This window comes from Pongo pygmaeus, chromosome 4, assembly GCF_028885625.2.
Source record: "Pongo pygmaeus isolate AG05252 chromosome 4, NHGRI_mPonPyg2-v2.0_pri, whole genome shotgun sequence".
Taxonomy (NCBI): Eukaryota; Metazoa; Chordata; class Mammalia; order Primates; family Hominidae; genus Pongo; species Pongo pygmaeus.
The window spans coordinates 92,161,648-92,172,013 of record NC_072377.2 but is presented as its reverse complement, the minus strand read 5'-3'; positions in this window follow the sequence as shown (position 1 = coordinate 92,172,013).

The window sequence follows — 10,366 nt, the reverse complement described above, 5'->3', positions numbered from 1 at the left end:
GTAGTAAACAAAGAACAGAATGCATCACTGGTAACACTTAACCAAAACAACTCTTCAGTTTATGACCTATTGCCTAAATCGATGGCAGCTTACAATGGACATGTCTGTAAGTGGAGACCCTGAATATAATAAAATGCTAACATTCACGACTTCTGTAAAAAGCATTAGCAACTAAATAAATCCAACCATTGCTGCCTTTGCACTGAGCATGAAGAACATTTCTACTGTTTAATAAGAAGGAACATCATCTCAATAGTTTCTAACATATAATATTCAAAAGTTATAAACCTATTGCTTTAGCATTTTAAAGTCAGGGCCTTAGTGTGGCAGGTCTATAGCCCAAAGAGAGCAATAGCATTTTATATGACGTTAATATTTTACCATTGTTTGAGGCTCAAATAAAGATTAATAAGGGAATCCCAAAAATTAATAGCCAAAGCAAAAACTTATGGAGAGATGGTGGACTCAACTCTTTGTGATGCATTACTAAAAGGTAGGTATAGAACTCTTTGAGGCTCTCCCTCATTAAATACAAAACCTGCTCCTTTGGTCTCTTTGTATAAATAGTAAATATCATATAAATATCAGTGATGTGGGGGCTAACATTAGCATCCCTATACCTAAGTCAAAATTGCACCACCTAAAAATAATTATATGCTTCCACCCTCAATTTGTGTCTTTGACATAGCTTCTTGTTTCTTACACAGACAGTTGAAATTTGGCATCTACAAGTAAAGAATGAATTTACCCAAGGAACTGGTGGCCATGGCCTAAGGAACTAGTATGACAGATTGACTAAGGATGTTAATAATCATACTTGTAGCTATTATATATGCATAAAGTACTTGCTGTGTTAAGGACTGCTTTAAGTCCTTAATGTATATTAGCTCATTTAATCCTTTCAAAACTCTATAAGGTAATTATTATTCCCAATTTACAGAGAACAAATCGAAGGAAAAATGAGATAAAATCATTCCTAACATTGCAGTTAGGAACTGCCAGAATTTGAAACTAGGCACTCTCACTCTGAAGTGACATTAGTAGCCACCTGAACTCATTAAATTAGTCAATCAGTTATTCATATATTCTTCAAATATTTATCAAATATGCATTACATTTTCAGCACTGTGGTAGACCCCAAGGCATACATGAGTGAGTGATATCAGATATGGTACCTACTTTCATAGAATGTAAGGCCTAGCAGTCAACATGAACATTAATCAAATAGTTACACAAACAAATGTAAAATTGCAATGTTCCTGGCACACAAAGGAGGGATGTATGATGCTATGAGAATCAATCAGGGAGATTAGGAAAAGTTTTGCTGAGGGACTCACATATGCACTAGATATGAAAGATAGGCAGCCTTAAACTAGACAAAGAGGAAAAAGAAGAGATTTCAAGGCAGAAGAAACACCGTGTACAAATTCTCTGTGGTAAGTGGGAACAGAAAGAGTACTAGTAATTGAAAAAAGGCCAGTGTGAGGTGGGGTTACAGAGAGTAAGAGAAAGAAGAGTGCAAGACAAGGATGGAAAGGTTTTATAGGTCATGTTAACTTATGTCTTTGCCTTATTTTTTCAAGCACTGAAAGATTTTATATTATTTTATTATTTTTACTCTTAATTTTTTAGAGATAGAATCTCACTCTGTCACCCAGGTTGGAGTGTAATGGCATGATCATGGCTCACTGCAGCTTCGAATTACTGGGCTCAAGCAATCCTTCCACCTCAACCTCCCTAGTAGCTAGGGCTGTACCACCACACTCAGTTAAATCTTTTATTTTTTAGAGATGAGATCAGTTACTGTGTTGCCCAGGCTGGTCTCAAACTCCTGGGCTCAGGTGATCCTCCTGCCTTAGCCTCCCAAAGTGCTGGGATTACAGGTGTGAGCCATCATGCCCAGCCCAAGCACGGAAAGATTTTAAATGGGGGAAATTACATAAATAGGCTTGTATTTTTAAAAGGCTACTCTAACTTTAATGTTGACAATGGGATGGAAAAAGACCAATGAATATGCATAAATGAGTTAAAAGGTTGTTGTAATAGACCAAGTGACAGATGACTGGACTGGAGTGAAGAAGGTGATAAAGAGAAGTGGATTGAATCAAGCTATCATAGGCTTGATTTTTTTATCATAGAAAAATCAATATGGCTCTCTTGCAAAACAATCTAAGCAAGTTTGGTCACACACAACTATTTTGTTTTTTTTGACAGATAAAGGTAGTCACCAACTGTTGAGTAAAAGGGTTGGCTACTAAGTTACGATATAACAAGTCTTGAGCCAAATTCTGTTGTACACACAAACATTTAAAAACTATGGCTGGACGTGGTGGCTCATGCCTATAATCCCAGCACTTTGGGAGGCTGAGGTGGACGGATCACTTGAGGCCAGGAGTTCAAGATCAGCCTGGCCAACATGACAAAAACCTGTCTCTGAAAAAACACAAAAATTAGCTGGACGTCCTGGCACATGCCTGTAACTCCAGCTACTCAGGAGGCTGAGGCAGAGAATCACTTGAACCTGCGAGGCGGAGGCTGCAGTGAGCCAAGATCGCGCCACTGCACTCCAGTCTGGGAGACAGAGTGAGACTTCATCTCAAAAAATTAAAATAAACAGTTATTGACAGGGAATCATACACACAACAATTCATATAATCTCTTCAATAAACTCAATTAACATCAACTCTCTCTTTCATGTATTAGTTATCCGTGATGCACAACAAATTACCCCAAAATTTAGTGACTTGAAACAACAATAAATATTTATTATATCAGAGTTTCTGTAGGTCAGGGACTTCAGAGTACGTTGGCTGGGTAGTTTTGGTTCAGGGTCTCTCATGAATCAAGATGTTGGCCAGGGCTGTTGTTACCTAAGGCTTAACTGGGACTGGATGGTCTGCTTCCAAGATGGCTCACTCACATGACTGACAAATTAATCCTCATGTTTCCAAAATATCTTATCGGTTACACAGACCAGCTCTATTTGATATGGGAAGAGACTATAAAAAGAGATGAACACTAAGGATCACTGGTGTCAGGTCATTGAGGGCCAACTTGGAGGCTGGCTATCATATATGACTACCACATGTATGAAAGTTCATTTAAGGCAAACGCGGCAATGTTGAGGCAGGATTTAGGCAACCAGAATCCATGGAATCAATAGCTAGATACAGGACATTTTAGAAATCAAACCTTGGATGCCATTCCTAAGGATAAAGATTATAATGCTTACTAGATTTTTACACCCCATTTTGCAAAGGCAGAATGTCTAAAATATATTAGCCAATGCACATTACTTTGAACAACACTAATTTCATCAGTGAAAACACATTGCCACATTGCTTATATTCAATATGCTAATTAGAAAAATTATAGTGTTGTTCAAGATAGGTATGACTTGAGCACTTGACATAGCTTCCTCTGGAGTGTGGCCTTTTGATTAAATATTTTCTGACCACACATGGGAATGTGACTTCTTAATTATGGCAAACAAGCACACTTATAGCCTAAATTAACACACATAATATCACACACACATATATCCACACAATATCATATTATCTATGATCATTTATTTGAAAGTAAATTACAGACATCATAATACCATCCATTATTTAGAAGATGCAACCCACGAGCAAAAGTAACTATCTTGGCCAATGACTATCACCAAATGGGGCTGTTCATGATGGATAAAATAACATACAATGGAAATTACTGAATGGTCATTAGTAAAGCATTCTGGATTGGAATGTGTTACAGAAAAAGCACTTATATTGATTTTTATTTTTGAGGACAAAGCATTTAAGATTATATTATAGGGTTAACATGAGAATTACACAAGTTAATATATTATTTCAAAGCACTTAGGACAAGTGTCTGGCACATACTAAAGTTGTCAGTGTAAATGTGATGATGATGACGATGATGGTGGTGGTGGTGGTGTTGGTGATCATCTAACAACTTCAGATAGATACATGTCTCTTTATGATTATCAGTTATATTGAACACAGCTATACTACCGAGATTCCTTTTCAGGGCTGAAAGAGTTCTTTGCTCAGCTTCTGGGAATGATGTTGGCTGACAGCTCTCAAAATATCAGCTCCATACAGGAATTGCTCTCAGCTTTACTCAAGGTCACACTCATTTCCAGGAGTCAGCCATTAGATAAATGAGTGGCCACTGATGTACATACAGAGGTTCAACCCCCTGCCTTCATTTGGGATGCCTCTAAAGTCCCACTCTAGCTTTAGAGCCATCCTAGGGTCAGCTTAGGCTTTACTGTAAGTACATCACAGCCAACTTCTCCCTCTACTCAATCCTGCATTTCACCAGTGTTGATTCTAAGAGCATTCTTGAATAAATATTCCTGCATGCAAATCTCCATCTCAGGGTCTGTTTTCCAGGGAACATGATCAAGCACATCAACGTTATTTAGTAAACTCGAAGGCTGTATAGCTGGGCATGATGGCTCATGCTGTAATCCCAGTACTTTTGGAGGCTGAGGCAGAAGAATCGCTTGAGGCCAGAAGTTCGAGACCAGCCTGGGAAACATAGCGAAACCTTGTCTCTACAAAATATTTTTTAAAATAATATTTTTAAAAATTTTTAAAAAGAAGACTGCATACACAAATGTACCTGGCCCAGAGCAGTGGCTCACGCCTGTAATCCCAGCACTTTGGGAGGCCGAGGTGGATGAATCACCTGAGGTCGGGAGTTCGAGACCAGCCTGGCCAACATGGTGAAACCCCATCTCTACTAAAAATACAAAAATTAGCCAGGCATGGTGGTGCATGCCCATAATCCCAGTTACTTGGGAGGCTGAGATGGGAGAATCGCTTGAACATGGGAGGTGGAGGTTTCAGTGAGCTGAGATCGTGGCATTGCGCTCTAGCCTGGGTGACAAGAATGAAACTCCATCTCAAAACAACAACAACAAAACAACAACAATAACAACAACAACAACAAAAATGCACCCTTTCTATTGTTTGGTAATGATTAACACAAGGTATAAGTACGAGATAAAGTTATATATGTAATTAAAAGTATTGTTCATTTAGATTAGAAATTTGACATCTTAAGTTGGTACTAGAGACAAATAGAACAAATTATTAATTGAAATGTTTATCATATTAAATCCTTTCTTACTGGAAAATTTGAAAATGTATATACAGCTGTTCATCTAATGTATGGGAGCACAGAAGGCCATGAAAACTTTTAACACAACAAACAAAGTTAGCATACAGATTCTGTTTGTCAGGATAAGGCTAGGGAATAATGCTGATAGTTATAAACTAAACAAAAATCTGAGAGCCCTATCACACAACAGTTTCTTACTCAGGCAAATCTGCCGAGAGTGCGGGAGTTTCTCCATGTCAGCTCTTCACATAGTGACTCAACATTCCAGATTACTCCCTTTTTCTGGTGTCTCCATTTCAATGTGATATCTCAGGGCTCTTTGTTCCAGAAAAGACAGTATGGATGGGCAAATCATACACTGACTCTTACATGCTTTGGCATGGAAGTGATACATATCACCTTTGGTCACTGTCCATTGGTAGAACTAGTCACATGGCCCTGCTCAACTTGCAGAACTAAGAAATGTAGAATTTTACATATCCAGAAAAGACAGGAAGACTGAAAATATTGGCAAATATTGGTAATCTCATTGACAGGGGAAGTTATACTGTCCAAGGAAAGCTAATATTTTAGTATCCATAAGGATTATCTTATTAAAAATCCACTTTTTATGTTGTTTTTGAGATAGGGTCTCACTCTGTCACCCAAACTGGAGTGCAGGAGTGTGATCAGAGATCGCTACAACCTCGACCTCCTGAGCTCAAGCAATCTTCCCACCTCAGCCTCCCTTGTAGCTGGGACTACAGGTGCATGCCACCACACCCAGTTATTAAAAGAAAAATTTTTTTTGTAGATATGGAGTCTCACGATGTTGCCTAGGCTGGTCTTGAACACCTGGGCTCAAGTGATCCTCCCACCTCAGCCTCCCAAAGTGCTGGGATTACAGACATGTGACACCCAGCAAAAATTCCTCTCTTGAGACAAACTTCCTGCATAGATTTTATCCTAGAAAAGTAATTGTAAGCTCCTATGTTTATTATGTAATTTGAATGAAAGTAAATTTATTAAGTATATAGACAGACTCAGCAGCTAAAGTAGAATTTAGCAAGGCATGGATAGTCTCTCCAGTTGGAAGATAAACAGTAAAAATAGACCCCTTTGGGTGGGCAGTGAAAATTTTGGTATAATTTTTTTTTCCAGAGGTTTCCTTGAAAAGATGATTGTAAAATTTAAAAATAAGAATAAAACACAGTCACATGTTGCTTAACAGACAAGAATATGTTCTGAGAAATGCATCATTAGGTGATTTTGTTGTATGAAAATCATAGAATATACTTACACAAGCCTAGATGGTATTGCCTACTACACACCTAGACTGTACAGTATAGCTGATTGCTCTTAGATTATAAACATAGCATGTTACTGTACTGAATGCTCTAAGCAATTGTAACACAATGGGAAGTACTTTGGTATCTAAACATAGAAAAGATACAGTAAAAATACAGTATAAAAGATTAAAAATGGTACGCCTGTCTAGGGCACTTCCATGAACAGAGCTTGCAGTACTGGAAGTTGTTCTAGGTGAGTCAGTGAGTGAGTGGTGAGTGAATGTGAAGGCTGAGGACATTACTGTCCAGTACTGCAGACTTTATAAACACTGTACACTTAGGCTACCCCAAATTTATTTTTAAAAATATTTCTTAAATAATAAATTAATCTTAGCTTACTACAAATTTTTCATGGTTTTCTCCCTTTTTAACTTTTAAAAAACTATTGATATCTAATAAATATACATATTTCTGGGGTACATGCATACAATGTGTAAGGATCAAATCAATGTATTTAGGATATCCATCACCTCAAACATTTATTATTTCTTTGTGTTGTGAAAATTTCAAATATTCTCTTGCAGCTATTTTTAAATATACAATAAATTATTGTTAACGATAGCCATCCTACATGCTATTAAATATTAGAACTTATTCCTTATTTCTGTGTGTTTCTACCCTTTAACCAACCTCACTTTACTCACTCCACCACACCCTTCCTAATCTCCAGTAACGTTTTTTCTACTCTCTACCTCCATGAGATCAACTTTCTTAGCTCCCACATGAGTGAGATCATGCAATATTTGTCTTTCTGTACCTGGCTAATCGCACTTAACATAATGACCACCAGTTCTGTCCATATTGCTACAAATGATAGGATTTTATTCCCTTTTTGTTGCAGAATAGTATTCCATTGTGTATATATAGCACATTTTCTTTCTCCATCTGTTGAGGGATGCTTAGTTTGATTTCATACCTTGACTATTGTGAATAGTGCTGCAATAAACAATGGAGTGAAGATGTCTCTTTGATATACTGATTTCCCTTCTGGGGAGATAAATACCCAGTAGTGGGATTGCTGGATCATATGGAAGTTGTATTTTCAGTTTTTGAGAAACCTCCATACTGTTTTCCATAATGGCTATATTAATTGTTTTTGTCATTGTTGTTGTCTGTTTTTGTGTGTGTGTGTGTTTTTTTTTTTTTTTTGAGATGGAGTCTCACTCTGTCACCCAGGCTGGAGTGCAGAGGCATGATCTCGGCTCACTGCAATCTCTACCTCCCAAGCTCCCAAACTCCGATTACTCTCCCATCTCAGCCTCCCAAGTAGCTGGGATTACAGGTGTGTCCCACCATGCCTGGCTAATTTTTGTATTTTTAGTAGAGATGGCCAGGCAGGTCTTGAACTCCTGGCCTCAACTGATCTGCCCACCTTGGCCTCCCAAAGTGCTGGGATTACAGGCATGAGCCACTGCACCTGGCCAATAGCTGCACTAATTTACATTCTCACCAACAGCGTATGTTTCTTTTTCTCTGCATCCTGGCCAGCGTTTATTTCTTGTCTTCTGAAAAAGGTTTAATTATTAGTATTTTTTTAGAGATGGGTTCTCATTATGTTGCCCAGGCTAGAGTGCAGTGATCATAGGTGTGATCATAGCACACTGCAGCTTAAATTCCTGGCCCCAAGCTCCTGAGTAGCTGGGATCACAGACACATGCCACCACACCTATTTTTTGCCTTTTTGATAATAGCCACTCTAACTGGGGTGAGATGATATCTCACTGTGGTTTTGATCTGCATTTCCCTGATGATTAGTGATGTTGGGCATTTTTTCATGTATTTGTTGGCCGTTTGCTTGTTTTCTTTCGAGAAATATCTATTCAGATCCTTCATCTACTTTTTAATGGGATTTTTTTTTCATGTTGAGTTTCTTTTATATTCTGGATATTAGTCCCTTATCAGATTAATAGTTTGCAAATACTTTCTGTCACTCTACAAGTCCTCTCTTCACTCTGTTGTTTCCTTTGCTGTGCAGAAGTTTTTTAGTTTAATATAATCCCATCTATTTATTTATTTTTGTTCATGTTGCCTGTGCTTTTGAAGTCTTAGCCATAAAATCTTTGGCTAGACCAATGTAGACCAATGTCCTGAAGTGTTTCTTCTGTGTTTTCTTTTAGTAGTTTTACAGTTTGGAGTCTCATATTTAAGTTTTTAAATTCATTTTGAATTGATATTTGTATATGGTGAGAGATAGTTTAGTGTCATTCTTCTGTATACGGATATCCAATTTTCCCAACATGATTTATTAAAGAGAATATCCCTTCCCCAATGTATATTCTTGGCATGTTCATAAAAAATCAATTGGCTATAAATAGATGGATTATTCTTGGGTTCTCTATTCTGTTCCATTGGTATATGTGTCTGTTTTTATACCAGTAACATGTTGTTTGGGTTACTATAGCTTAGTAGTATATTTTGAAGTCTGCTTGGGTAATGCCTCTCATTTTATAATTTTTGCTCAGGAATGCTTTGGCTACTCAGGGCATTTTGTGGTTCCATACAAATTTCAGGATTTTTTTTTCTATTTCTGTGAGTAATTTTATTGGTGTTTTGATAGGGATTGCATTGAATCTGTAGATTACTTTTAGTAGTATGGTCATTTTAACAATATTAATTATTTCTATCCATGAACATGAGATATCTTTCTATTTGTTTGTGTCCTTTTCAATTTCTTTCATCAATGTTCTGTCGTTTATGGCATAGAGGTCTTTTACCGCCTTGGTTACATTTATTTCTGTTTTTTTTTTTTTTTTTTTGTAGCTATTGTAAATGGAATTGCTTTCTTAATGTATTTTTCAGCTTGTTTGTTATTGGCGTATAGAAACACTACTGATTTTTGCATGTTGATTTTGGATCCTGAAACTTTACTGAATTTGTTTATCAGTTCTAAGAGCTTTTTGGTGGAGTCTGTTTTGTCTTGTTTTGTTTATTAACAGTATCTTGCTCTGTCACAACCCAGGCTACAGTGCAGTGGCATGATCATTGCTCACTGCAGCCTTGAACTCCAGGGCTCAAGTGATCCTCCCACCCCAGGCTCACAAGTAGCTAGGACAAAAGGCATGTGCCACCACACCTGGCTAAAGTTTTTAACTTTTTTTAGAGATTGGGGTTTCATTATATTGCCCAGGCTGGTCTTGAACCCCTGGGCTCAAGTGATCCTCCTGCCTCAGCCTCTCAAAGTGCTGAGATTACAGGCATGAGTCATCATGCTCAGCCTTTTTGGTGGAGTCTTTAGGTTTTTCTAGATATAAGATTATGCTGTCTGCAAAGAGAAAATATATGACCTCCTTTTTTCCAATTGGATGTCTTTTAATTCTTTCTCTTGCCTGATTGCTCTGGCTAGGACTTTCAGTACCATGTTGAATAAGAGTGGTGAAAGTGGTCACCCTTGTCTTGTTCCAGTTCTTTGCAGAAAGGCTTTCAGCTTTTGCCTGTTCAGTATGATTTTAGCTCTGGGTTAACCATATATGGCCCTTAATATGCTGAGGTATGTTCCTTCTATGCCTAATTTGTTGAGAGTTTTTATCATGAAGGAAGTTAAATTTTATCAAACGCTTTTCTGTATCTGTTAAGATGATCATAAAGTTTTTGTCCTTCATTCTGTTGATATCACACTTATTAATTTGCATATGTTGAATTACGCTTGCATCCCTGGGATAAAGCCCACTTGATCACGGTGTATTATCTTTTGATGTGTTGTAAGTTTTTTACTTTATAAACTTTTTATTTTTAAAAACTTTGTAACTCTTCTGTAATAACACAGTTTAAAACACAAATACATTGTGCAGCTGGATAAAAATATTTTTTCTTTATATCCTTATGCTATAGGCTTTTTTCTATTTAAAAAATTTTTAATTTAAAAAAATGTTTTAAATACTGTAATCCCAGCACTTTGAGAGGCT